This window comes from Zea mays, chromosome 8 (assembly GCF_902167145.1).
Source record: "Zea mays cultivar B73 chromosome 8, Zm-B73-REFERENCE-NAM-5.0, whole genome shotgun sequence".
NCBI lineage: Eukaryota > Viridiplantae > Streptophyta > Magnoliopsida > Poales > Poaceae > Zea > Zea mays.
Window position 1 is genome coordinate 134,812,866 of NC_050103.1, and position 13,446 is coordinate 134,826,311.

The 13,446-nt window shown below is 41.7% G+C and overlaps 1 long non-coding RNA gene across 1 annotated transcript; it reads left to right on the forward strand.

Annotated features, from left to right (window-relative positions):
• The first annotated feature begins 5,804 nt into the window (after positions 1–5,804).
• On the forward strand, positions 5,805–12,655 carry LOC103635933 (uncharacterized). The gene is made up of 10 exons (XR_002264692.3): positions 5,805–6,810; positions 7,710–8,953; positions 9,029–9,186; positions 9,275–9,403; positions 9,805–9,915; positions 10,083–10,190; positions 10,268–10,388; positions 10,959–11,113; positions 11,762–11,900; positions 12,015–12,655. It is a non-coding gene; the product is annotated as an uncharacterized lncRNA (long non-coding RNA).
• Positions 12,656–13,446: the final 791 nt, after the last annotated feature.

The window sequence follows — 13,446 nt, forward strand, 5'->3', positions numbered from 1 at the left end:
AGCACCCCTTTTTATTCACACTACGTGATTGGTTCATTGAACAGCTACGCCTAGGACGAGGGGCTCTATGGATGTGTTTGGTTGCCTAGTTCAGTCTGAGTCTGGCTCAGTTAGAGAACCAGGCTCAAGAGAGCTCGCATGTGATGAGCTAACCTAACATGTTTGGTTGGCTGGTCAAAGTAAGCCTGGCTCATATGATATATTGTTTGGTTCTCATTTTTTATAGCTTGGCCCAGTTGAGTTACCACCAATTTTGATGTGTTAGATGCCGTTACCGCCAAATTTCAAAATTTTAAGCATTATTAAACAAATTACAACAGATTTAACTAAAAATATGATTTTGACCCATAAATTGAACTAATTACAATCATCTAAATATGATTTACACCCTAAACTTTTGATTATGACCAACATGTAGAAATAAATTACAACAGATCCTTTGTAAACAGAAACAACATGTAGAAATAGATTACAACAGATTTTGAATAATACCCCATCAGGTCTCTGTACAGTAGGAGCGAATTACATAAACATAAATTAAAACAAATTACAACAGATCCTTTGTAAACAATGATTTCTCATAAACAGAAACAACTTGATTGGGGAAACATAAACAGAAACAACTTGAGAAGATTGTTAATTTCTCACTGTTGATTGAACAAATGCATCAACAGAAACAACTTGATTGGGGAAACATAAACAGAAACAACTTGAGAAGATTGTTAATTTCTCACTGTTGATTGAACAAATGCATCAACAGAAACAACTTGATTGGGGAAACATAAACAGAAACAACTTGGATACACGCAAAGGACACAATCTACATCAACAGTGATTTCTCATAAACAGAAACTGACTCAATAGCTATTAAACAGAATTACATTAACTGAAACTGACCATAGTTTAAACAGAATGAGGAAAAAGAATTACATTTAGTTTAAACTGACCATAGTTTAAACAGAAATTCAACAGTGATTTCAGTGCTATTAAACTGACCATAGTTTAAACAGAAATTCAACAGTGATTTCAGTGCTATTAAACTGACCATAGTTTAAACTGAAACTGACCATAGTTTAACAGTGATTTCAGTGCTATTAAAAAAAATTGTACTCTGCTCAGATTGAAAAAAACAAGCCAGGGTTGCTACATCTAATGATGTTCCTCCAAACTGACTTGGTAACATCACAGAAAAATTGTACTCTGCTCAGATTGAACCAAAAAACATCACTGAGAAATTGAGATCTGCTCAGATTGAACCAAAAAACATCACTGAGAAATTGAGATATGCTCAGATTGAACCAAAAAACATCACTCAGAAATTGAGATCTGCTCAGATTTAACCAAAAAACATCACTGAGAAATTGAGATCTGCTCAGATTGAACCAAAAAACATCACTAAAAAATTGTGGTATGCTCAGATTAAAAAAAAACATCACTAAAAACTAGTCCTAAGCTCAGACTTTACATAATTTCATCACTTAAAAATGATCAGAATAAAAAGAAGAGAGTTATGGAGGTAGCAGCATAATATAATGCATTAACTACCTGCATAGTATAAAAAGAAGATAGTTATAGAGGTAACTGCATAATATAATGCATTAATCCATTAAATTAAACAAGACAAGAGGCTAAAGAAGGAGAGAAGAAAAGAGGAACAAAAGGTAAGATTGTTGTAAGGGAAGAGGAAAACAGGAAGAGATGAAGGTAAGAGGGGGAGAATTAAAGAGGAACAACTAGCTACTTAATATAATAGACAGATTATGCTAGTTGCATAATCCATTATATTAAACAAGCAGAAACATGGCAAAACAGTTAACAAGCAATTCAGTTAACAAGCAAAATGGAGCAAACTGAAAACTGGAATTAACTGGATCTAGCATGGGACAAAATAACACATCATTGTCCTTTTAATAACAGAAAATGGACTGCAGAGCAACAAGTGATTAGGCAAAATGAAGCAAACTAAAAACTGGAATTAACTGGATCTAGCATGGGACAAAATAGCACATCATTGTCCTTTTAATAACAGAAAATGGACTGCAGAGCAACAAGTGATTAGGCAAAATGAAGCAAACTAAAAACTGGAATTAACTGGATCTAGCATGGGACAAAATAGCACATCATTGTCCTTTTAATAACAGAAAATGGACTGCAGAGCAACAAGTGATTAGGCAAAATGGAGCAAACTAAAAACAAGCAGATCTACAAGTGATTCCAATGCGCAAGGTAGATATGACATCCAAGTCTGCAAAATGGAGCTAGATATGACATCAAACTAAAAACAAGCAGATCTACAAGTGATTCCTCAGACTGTAACAAGCAGACCTCCAACCAAGTCTGCAAAATGGAGCTAGATATGACATCTACAAGTGATTCCAATGCGCAAGGTAGCCAAGTGTGCAGAGCAACAAGATAAAACAACAGGCCAACAACTAAACACAACAGGAAGAGACTACACAATATAAAAGTCAAGAAATAGAGGAGTATGAGGTAAAGACTGGCCTGTGTATGAGGTATTAGCGAATCTAGATCAAACAGCAGATCTAGGTCAGGCAACAGATCCTGGTTAGGGGTAGATGGACCTTGCAACAAGACCGAAGGTTAGTATAATCGAAGCAAAAAATACAAGAAAATGTCTCAGTTTCTAGACCGAAGATGAAGATGAAGATCTAGCCGTGCTCTGGGCCAGTCAACCTAGACCGAAAAATGTTAAATAACACTAGATCAATCTAGATCTAGCACGACCAGGTCTCTAGATCTAGATGTCTAGACCGAAAAATACAAGAAAACAAAAAATGTTAAAGAACACTAAATCTAGATGTCTGACAAACCTGAGAAGATGAAGATGCGAGTTCGTCCACCGGCAGCGAGTTCGTCCACCGGTAGCGAGAGAGGCGAAAGGCGAGAGGCGAGCACCGCGGCGGCGGCTGCGAGCCTGTGAGTGAGCTCGAGAGGCGAGAGGCGAGCACCGCGGCGGTGGCTGCGAGCCTGCGAGTGAGCTCGAGAGGCGAGAGGCGAGAGAGAGGCGAGAGGCGAGCACCGCGGCGGCGGCTGCGAGCCTGCGAGTGAGCTCGAGAGGCGAGAGGCGAGAGAGAGGCAAGAGGCGAGAGAGAGGCGAGAGGCGAGCGCCGCGGCGGCTGCTGCTGCGAGTGAGCTGAGAGGCGAGTGAAAACCCTAGCGCAGTGCGGCCAGGCTGAGGAGCGAAGCCGGCGCCATGCATTTTATTTGGGTCTAGTTACGAATCGCATCTGGCTCCACTTAGCCAGGCCCGTGCGCTAGGCCAGGCAACCAAACAATGTGGCACTGTTTCAAATGGACCTGGCCGTGCTCTGGGCCAGTCAACCAAACATACCCTATGCGTCCGACCCCTCATCCAACTTGTCCGCTTCCTTCATCAGGTATGCGCCCGCCACAGCATCCGCGCCCGGTCCTCACTCCCTCGCCCCGCCTCGCCTTTCCTCGCGCCCTAGGTTTTGTGTACCTCGTAAGCATCAAGGGGTGCTGGTGGGCAAGATCAGATGAGACTGTTGAATGCGGCGCATTTCGTTAATCCATATGGTGTGTACGACAAGTAGCATAAGAGGGTTTGGTTGGGACGAGAGGAACTTCTGCACGGCAAGTAAAAAGGCCCATGTATAGGCTTGAGTTGTTCTTTTTTAATTTGGACCAATTTTCATATTTTCAGCACTTGTTTAAATGGAGTTGTTGGAGTATACAGGTTAAGGGCACTCCTAAATATTTTAGCCTATTCTAGTAATCATTTTAGGAGAAAATTTTAGCATGCTTTTGAAGTTGCTCTAAGATATATAGTGCGGCTACGTAACGGTTTGGGAGGGCTCGGCTGGGCCCTCCCAAACGACGTCCTGGTAAATAGCTTCGCGTAGGGAGCGGGAGCCGATTTACACGACGCTGCCGGAGCTTGGGACAACCGGCTCAGCACCGCTCCGTGCTCCCTCTTAGGGTGCGTTTGGTTGGAGAGTCAATTAGAATAGAGCGGTTTCATTCTAGTTTTTAAGAATGGAGCTGTTCTATTATGCGTTTGGTAAATAGAACAAAGTCGCTCTATTTTTTGTTTGGTTGAATAGTAGAATAGAGTGGGAGCGTTCCAACTACTTATAGTAAATTTCTATATGGAGATCCAGGAGCCGCTCCACTCTTATTTTGTTGGAAACCAAACGTCCAGAAAATTGGAATGGAGCTACTCTATTCTTCCACACTGCTTAACCAAACACACCCTTAGGCGCAGTTCGCCGTTGTTCCCCGCCATCGTAAGCAGCAAACAGTTTGGTTTTGTTGAATGAAGTTTCAGCAAGCAAGTAGTAAGAAGTTTTAGCCAGCAGCAAGCAAGTAGGAAGTAGCAGTTTGCTGAACGCAGAAAGTAGCAGTTTTGTTGAATGCAGCAAGTAGGAAGATTTCAGTTTGGCTGAAAGTTTTGTTGTTTGGCTCAAATTAACGTTTAGTTGAAAGTAGCGGTTTTGTTGTTTGGCTGAAATGCAACAGATTCATCATGCCCATACTCTAATAATCGTACGATTTGTCATGACATCGCAAGAGTGATCTTTCTTTCTAGATAATCTTTCAAGTGATGTATGACTTATGTATTAATTGTGAATTATGACTTACGAATGCTTTCCTAATATTACTCTATAATTTTTTCACCATAATAATCTTTTGTTGTAATTGATTCTATAAATTATTTTTTCACCATAACCTTTTGCCTCATACACATAACCTTTTGGCCTCATACACAAAAAAATGCAGAAAGAGTTATTGTGCGTTGAGGGATGATCCAATAAAGAATGACCGCCGGATGCGATTAAGTAAGAGAGTGTAGACAAATGAAATAATCTGGAACATTGTTTTTGATAGTGGATTTTGTGTGGAGTTAAATTGATGGGTGGATTTAGTAGGGGACATGAGTGTGTGGGTTGGTTTATGAGGTGTACTTAGCATTGTTTCAACTGATGGTTTATAAGGGGTCGAGAAAAAGAAAATTAATTGGTTCTCCTAATGATGGCGACTAGCGAGTCCTTTTGTATTGCTTTTTTTTGTGGGGCGTGTGGGGTGGAGTTCATGTGTGTAACTGGATCTAGGATCTTTTGCGCAAGAAACTCTAAAGCGGCCCCCTGTTATCCAATATGCGCGTGCCTCATGCATAAGGAGGCGTAGGAAGGCAAGCCCAAACTTGAAACATGGCTGATGCCCACAGTGATATCTTGGGCCGAGTGTAGCCCATGATGAAAGAATCCCTGACGCCCCCAAAAGAAGAGTGAATCGTTTTTTTTTCTAAAAATCGTTGCGTACTAGATTAAATTCTCATAGTAAATCTAACTGCACTTAAATGTCTAATAGTATGTGACAAAGAGTTTTTTCACCCCAATATCCAACCCTACAATAACATGGCTAACAATGTAAATGCTTGAATTGAATTCTAACAATGTTAACTATAAATGTGTTTTTTTTTCATGAGAGGTGTTGCATAGTTTAATGATGTATAAAAAAATAAACTTCATGCGATCACAAAACACTAGTGTGCATAGGACTAGCGTTTTCTTACTTATTAACAACATACAGAAATCTTGAATGTATCATGTATGGAAGATCCCGTCAGATAATAATCTAGCATGCCGTAAATTTGGAAGGACACCTGTGTTTTTCTTTGTAATAAATCAATGCGTAGGAAAGTATCGCCAAGGGTGGACTCAGCACCCAAGCAGTGCAGGCCACTGCCTTGGCTGCCTTGTTCGGTTACAAGTGCATGTCAAGTCTCTACTACTAATTATGTATCTACTGTAGGCGTCCACAATCGCGAGTGGCGCACGGTTCTGCCGTCCCTCCGCTCTGCCGCGCTCCCTCCGTCACCCTCCGTGCTGCATCAACGCCCGCGGGTTCTCTCTCTCCCTCTCACTGCGCCGCCTTCCCCCGCCTCACCCCTCCCCCGCGCCCCTTCCCCCGCCGTGGATCTCGCCCGAAGGCGACGCGGATCCACCGTACCCCCGCCCTGGCGCCTCGGTTCTCCGCCATGGACGCCCTGGATCCACCTCCTCCTCCTTCTCTCCCCTCACTGCGCCGCCTGCCCCCGCCGCACACCTCCACCGCGCCTCTTCCCCGCCGTGGATCTCGCCCGGTGAAGCATGCCCCCGCCCCCGTCCTCGCTCCCCTCGTGCATGCGGCACCGTAATCTCCTCCCCCATTCCCGATCCGAAATCTCCTCGCCTACCCGACCGTGATCTCCTCCCCCATCCCCGATCCGAGCCCTAGCTCCCCTCGTGCAACCGAAATCTCCTCGCCCACCCGATGGCGTGTGCGCGCGATCCACTCCCCCCACCCTAATACCCTATATCTCCCTGGAAGGTCGATCCTCGCGATCCAATCCCCTCGATCTGCCGCGCCCAATCTCTCTCCGGAATGTCGATCCGCGCGATCCACTCCCCCCATCCGCTTCACCTCCATGGAAGTACCTGATGTGCCGCTCCAATCTTTGCATCGGGTCGATGCTCCCTGGAGTCCCCGTACGCGCGATTTACTACCCCCCTCCCCCCGATCTGTCGCTCACAATCTCTCCCTGGAAGACCGATCTGCATCGCGTGGACGCTCCATGGAGTCCCCATACATGCGATTTACTCCCTCCCCAAAGTCTCACGCCCCACCCGATCGGCCTCGCCCGCGCAATCCACGCGTCCTAACCTTCAATCAAGGCTCCAGGGCAAGGTTTCCATCGACGACATTATTGAGGCGATAAAATGGCATGCGTTGGTGAGGCACCAACTCCCATCCTTCTCGGCGCTCTCCCAGGAAGACTACAGCCAGGTACGCCGCCCATCCTTCAGTAGCACACAAGAGAAGGCAATAGCAACGGGGATTTGCAATGTCCAGTACTTTACTATTAGTGGCGCTCTCGCAGTGACAGTACTTTACTATTGTCTTCTCTTGCCTTCTTGTACGCACTAATCTTTTTAATTTGCATCCTCCATCAAAAGTTGTGTTCTGGTGTCATACCATCATCTGAGAAAATAATTCGATAGCAACCCGAGTGATTGTACACTTCATAGAAAACAGAAATGAACTCTGACCTCTCTCACGGCTTAAAGTTTGACACAGCTAGATCAATTTCAGATCGTCTGTCTTTCTTGATTCATTGTTTGTTTAATTGAGTTTAAAATAAGCAACATCATAGTCAGCAGACCAAAATCACGTCGCAAACCTCATTGTCACACTTAATCATGTGCTTCTCAATCCTAGGTTACATTTTTGTTTTTAATGGAGTGATCAAATATGAACAAACTGAATTGTTGCAACTACATTTAATTTTAGGTTTCCTATATGCATGGTTTTTGTTATGATCTTTGAAACATTGCAACATGGTATTTTAGAATGAGGGCACCAGTCCCCCTAGGCGCCATATGTGTTTTCCTTTTGCAAAGGAAACTTTGAATCTGGTTAACTTGTTTATCTTGTATTTTCATGTACTTGAAACTGTGTGTTTTACAGACTTATCACTTATCAGTCCTCACAGTGTTGCTATTTGTATTTTGTTTCTGAAAATTTTTATGGGTTGCTTGCCTAAGTAAGTCTTCATAAACATTTAAGTGGTGATGCTATTACATGCTACTTTTAATAAGCCATTGCTTTCAAGTAAACTTTGTATTGCTATTAGATAAAGTTCTCATCACTTTTACATTACTAATGCAGTTTTGGATTGTTGGCAGGGTCCAATTTTGTGAAAGGAATGCTTTTGCTCCCCTTGCCTTTTCGGATCAAAATCTTGGTGTTGACTGCTAATGCAGTTTTGGATTGTTGGTAGGGTCCAATTTTGTGAAAGGAATGTTGAACTGTTGATGAGTGATGAGGGGCAATGATGCTCAGCCTTTTCCAAAATGCATGGCACTGAGCAATGAAGGCTGCTACAAGTGTCTACTTTGAGCTAACCCTCTCCCCACATGAAGCCTATTTTAATCACCCCTTTTTGGTTTGTGGTTGTGCCTAGGATGGTCATTCGGATATGTGACAACCAGCACAGTTCCACTTACATTGAGGTGATTAGGTGGTGCTGCAAGAGAAGTGAGAAGTCGGTTTGCATGGTAGAATAAGGGTGATTCTGAGCCTTTTTTGTGTTTTACAGACTTATCACTTGTCTGTTCTCATAGTGTTGCTATTTGTATTTTATTTCTGAAAAATTTTACGGGTTGCTTGCCTAAGTAAGTCTTCATAAACATTTAAGTGGTGTGTACTTTTGGATTGTTGGCAGGGTCTGATTTTGTGAAAGGAATGCTTTTGTTCCCCTTGCCTTTTCGGATCGAAATCTTGGTGTTGACTGCTAATGCAGTTTTAGATTGTTGGTAGGGTCCAATTTTTTGAAAGGAATGTTGAACTGCTGATGAGTGATGAGGGGCGATGATGCTCAACCTTTTCCAAAATGCATGGCACTGATCAATGAAGGCTGCTACAAGTGTCTACTTTGAGCTAACCCTCTCCCCACATGAAGCCTATTTTAATCACCCCTTTTTGGTTTGTGGTTGTGCCTAGGATGGTCATTCAGATATGTGACAACCAGCACAGCTCCACTTACATTGAGGTGATTAGGTGGTGCTGCAAGAAAAGTGAGAAGTCGGTTTGCATGGTAGAATAAGGGTGATGCTGAGTCCTTTTTTGTTTTATGTTATGATGCTTTTTGTCCTATATTTTTTATTTTGTAGTAACTCTTGAGTGGCTATGATGGTTTAAATTTCCATGGTAAAGCTGCGCTCTAAAGGGTACAATTTCCCACTTCTAGATCTGATCATTGTCCCAGTTTTAAACTGATCATTGTCCCTCCAAGTACCCAGTTCTGCTCATGGGATGTACAACATTTCTTTTGGTCATGATATTGGAAATGTTGATCTGACTATCTAAGTAAACATGTCAGCAAGTCACATGGGCAACTACCTTGTTAACAACAATCAGCCAAGCAGAGGTCAGCTTGATTTCAGCATTTTCCTCTGAAATTATTAATTACACATGCACTATCTCATTGTCCTTTATGTAAAAGGGAAGTATGCTTCATGGGCGCTCCCGGTCGACCGATGTGGAGGGCAGGGTCGGAGCGTGCAGACTCTGCTCTCGCTCACCGTGAAACAGACCATGGACGCGGCGCAAGCCAGCGGTGATAGGTCTAATTTCGCCATCAACGACGTTGAGGTGTCTACGGTACGGATTTTGCCCTTTTTTCCAGCGTTGCTTAGGCTTCGACCACATATTGGAGTGCAACATGTTTTCCTTTTTTGTGTTCGCCAAGTCTCTACGGAATATGATTAGTACTCTCAACTACCGAGGGAGGCCAGATTGACATCATCCTAGCTGAGGTTGAACGATGGTGTGGTGTTCACCATGAAGAGCTTACAAGGAGCTCAAGATCTTGTAAAAGGTACGTCCCCTGTTTCTTCCCTAATTGAGTGAATTGCTCGCCTCTTTGCTGTCACGACTCATAAAAGAAAAATTGCTTTGAATTATTTTTTTCTTCACTAACAAAAAAAACGCTAATCCCTAAGGCTTGCTGGCCTATTGATCCTAAACTCTAATATCATTACAATTGTGTGTTTCTTGCTGGCCTATTGGATGAGCAGGGCATGCTTCACTAGCTTGTTATTTTGCTCTACCCATATGGCATGTCGAGTGACTTCATTGAGGGTTTGGCTTATAAAGATACTGTCTCGCCCCACCCCTCCTTAATTACATGATGCTTTTTTGGTCGAGTTAAAATGTGTACATGTTCAAGTACCTATACTGAATTTATTGTAATGGTATCCTTAACAAACATGTTCTCAGAAACTTATTCACTATTACAATGGAATGAGAACCGCACTTACACTAGGGAGCTTGTCGAACGCACTTGGACGTCAGCCGAGTGCAAGGTGCAGGGTCAGCTCTAAGGGCAAGGTTTGAAAAGTTCTGTAAACATTCCACAGTGAGCTTTTCTGGCAAACAAAAAGATAAGTAGTAAACCATTGCAAACCAAATTTCCGAATGGAAGTAATCCATGTTTTTAATATAAAGCTCATTTTGTTTAAGTTGCTAAACTTACGTTTCATTGTTTTGTTTGGCAGCCGACATTATCATTGACGAGAAAAAATGACCCCTTTTCTGCCACTCATCCATCATGACATCAAGCAAAAAGATAAGCACTGAACCATTGCAAACCAAATTTCTGAATGGTAGTAATCCATGTTTTTAATATAAAGCTCATTTTGTTTAAGTTGCTAAACTTACTTTACATTATTTTGTTTGGCAGCCGGCATTATCATTGACGAGAAAAATGGTCCCTTTTCTGCCACTCATCGATCATGACATCACCAATGAGATACCGAGTCACCTTCAAAGAAAGCAATAGGTTGCATTTGCGTCGTTTCGTGGTATGCTGCCTCTGATCCTTACCATCCGCGACTCCTACATTTGTTGTAATAAGAGTCGTGGATCACAATTAAGGCATGGCTAGAATCATCCAGTGAAATTTTCAAACCATACAAATATATACTAGAATGAAATTAACCTTCATTTGCAATCGTCTGACCCCCTAAAACAGATCTTGCGTTATCGATTGAACTCTTGCTGACTAGAACAGATCTAATCATGAGATACATTAGGTGACTAGAATGATGTGATACTGACATGAAAGTGTATCATGTGTGTTTCATTATTTTCTTTGCTGCAATTTTATCTTTGCTTCCATATTTACAGCATATAAGAATCTGCGGTACCTATAGGAAGCGAACTTTTTTAGCATGATGCATCAAACATGGAACTGAACAATACATTTTTCCTTGTGCTAACGTAGTAGTTATTAAACAGAAATAACTTGTCGGGGTGGAAGCTCTAGGGTATTCTTCATATTTAGTACTCCCTCCGTTCCAAAATAAAATTTTCTTTACCTTTTTAGTTGATGCATACAATAATTAATGTATTTGTTTTATATATGTGTCTAGATTCATCATCTATTTGAACATAGACATAAAAATCAAGAGCTGAAAGCCGGCGACGGTGGCATGCCAAGTAGAGGGGAGGAACTGTTGTGAAGAGCGGCGGTGGTGAGTGGTGATGCTGTGAACTGAGCTATGCGTATCACTCATGATGAGAAAAGGTGCGATCTCAGGATCTTCTAGCTGGTACCATGCAAGAACTAGAAGAGGAGAATATCTGTTCTCTGTATTCATATGTACTGTACGAATTACAAAATATATAGGCACGCCAGATTATCAGAGATAAGCACAGGTAAAGTGATCCTAGAAAAATGGGCATGCAGGCCCGAAGACTCGGACGAACAGGCATAAAACGAGGATCTAGCCAACTGACTTTGTACAACGTTTAGCAATATTGACAACTAAAAAATGCCCATGCATCAGACAAATGAAGGACCTGTTGTTTTTGGCTGAATTTGAGTAGCTGGAGAAACACACCTCGGCTGCATGTGTTGGTCCACCAGGAATCTTTCCAACCTCCCTATGCAGTGAACTTTGTTTTCCTACTTGTTGAAGTTGGAGATTCATTTATGCAAGTTTGCATTTGCATTCCCATAATCCCATTATGTAAACAGTCGTGATATTAGTACAGTGTGTAACGGCCAAACTGCCAACAATATTGACTTGGAAACTTCAATACTACGAACAGCTATTGCTGGAATGAAAACATGGGGAGCCGAAGTGTTCTTTCGTCACTCGGTGGTTTTAACTCCCTTTCGTGCTGTCCTGTAAGCCTGCACCACGGACTTTGACCATTCTTTCTTGCGCAGGATCCATGCAAAGTCTTCGTGATAATGGCTTCTGGCCTTCTAGAATATTTACCACCTGCGGCCAAGCGTGTGAAAATTCCTCGGAAAGATTGGCAAGCTGAATGACCGAAGGGGATAAGATCATTGACCGTGTGCGCAAGTGAGTTGAACTTTCAAAGTTTTTTAATATTTTATTTTTACTACATGCAGCGTGGCCAGTGGATTGAGAAGTAGTAAACGCGTAAGATTAATTCTGCTGATCTACTTTCTCTAGGTCTGGTTGCTCTCTCAGGTGTCCCTATCAGGGCTTAGAAAGGACGTGTTTGGACGAACTCAGGGAGAACTACATAATGACGATTAAGTGACGGGTTTTTTTAAGAAGGGTTTACTGATGACTTGTTTACATGCAGCTTTCGGCTCCAGGACTTGGGTTTGGTAAGCTGTTTCTCTGTTAAGTCTGCTATTAGTGGATTGCCTGCTATGGGGGGTGCAGATCCAATGCACCGAATGATCAACAGAACCACATCGGCCTGGTTTGGTAACACCGAAAGTCGCGTCCTCTATTTACGATGTTGGAAAGTCGTTGCCATTGTTTAAGTTCATCGTTATCACTAACTGTTGCGTGCTCGAGCCATGTGCGCCTGATGTCCGAAGCTGCGCCGAGTGTCGCTTTATCTTCGTACGTTGCTCCGTATCGAGTTCGCCCGCGTAGTGATCTTCTCCCTGTCGTGCTTGTCGTCGCTACGTCGTGGTAAAAAGATTAGATTAGTGTATGGTTGTCGACATATTTGTGTGTCATTACAAAATTCTAAATTGAATCTTTAGAAATAATTTGTGTAATATTGATAATGTTTACCATACGAATTTTACATATCATAGTGATATTTGTCGTTCCATTTATATATTTCTTACAATTTTTTTACTCACGTCGCAACGCACGGGTACTCACCTAGTTTAAATATATGTCTTTTATATCAAATTAGTTATAGTTATTAGTATTTGATAATTTTGCTAGGCTGCCTCTGCTCGTTGGTGGTTGACTACGTATCCAAGTACTCCGTATCTGTCTACGCGGGTCCTGAGCTCAAATATCGAGCAACCCCGAGAGGCTCTATATATTATTTCTAATCTATATAAATAGAGATTTTTTAAAGAAATATTTTCCAACAACTTATCTAAATAGCTATCTCACTATAGCCATCTTCTATTCTAGGTTTCTCGCTAGCTAAGTATAGAAAATGTGAATGACTCTCTAGATTGCAAACGTGATATATAAAATTTATTGGAGATTGAAAAGATATAGAAAAGTGATTTCTATGCAAATGACGCTCCAAACGATAATTTAGAGAGTAAAATTTAGACCATGTTTGATTACAGTTTAAATTATATAGTCCAACTTAAATAAATTAAGATACAAACAAACAACGTTTATTGTTAGATGGATTATATAATTTAGACAACTAGATTGTAATAATTCATAAGTAGGTCATTAGATACTTGTATAATCCATAAGCTAGATTATATAATCACAAAAGGAAATAAACAGAGTTATAGAAGGACTCTTCATTTTTTTACTTTATATTTGACTCTCTATTTAATTTTCCATAAAAATTACATCATATATATAGCATCTCACTCTAACAAACTATCTATTTAGTTTCGCTAGTCAGAGTGGCTAACCAAGCTTGACTAGTAAGGGAGTCAAT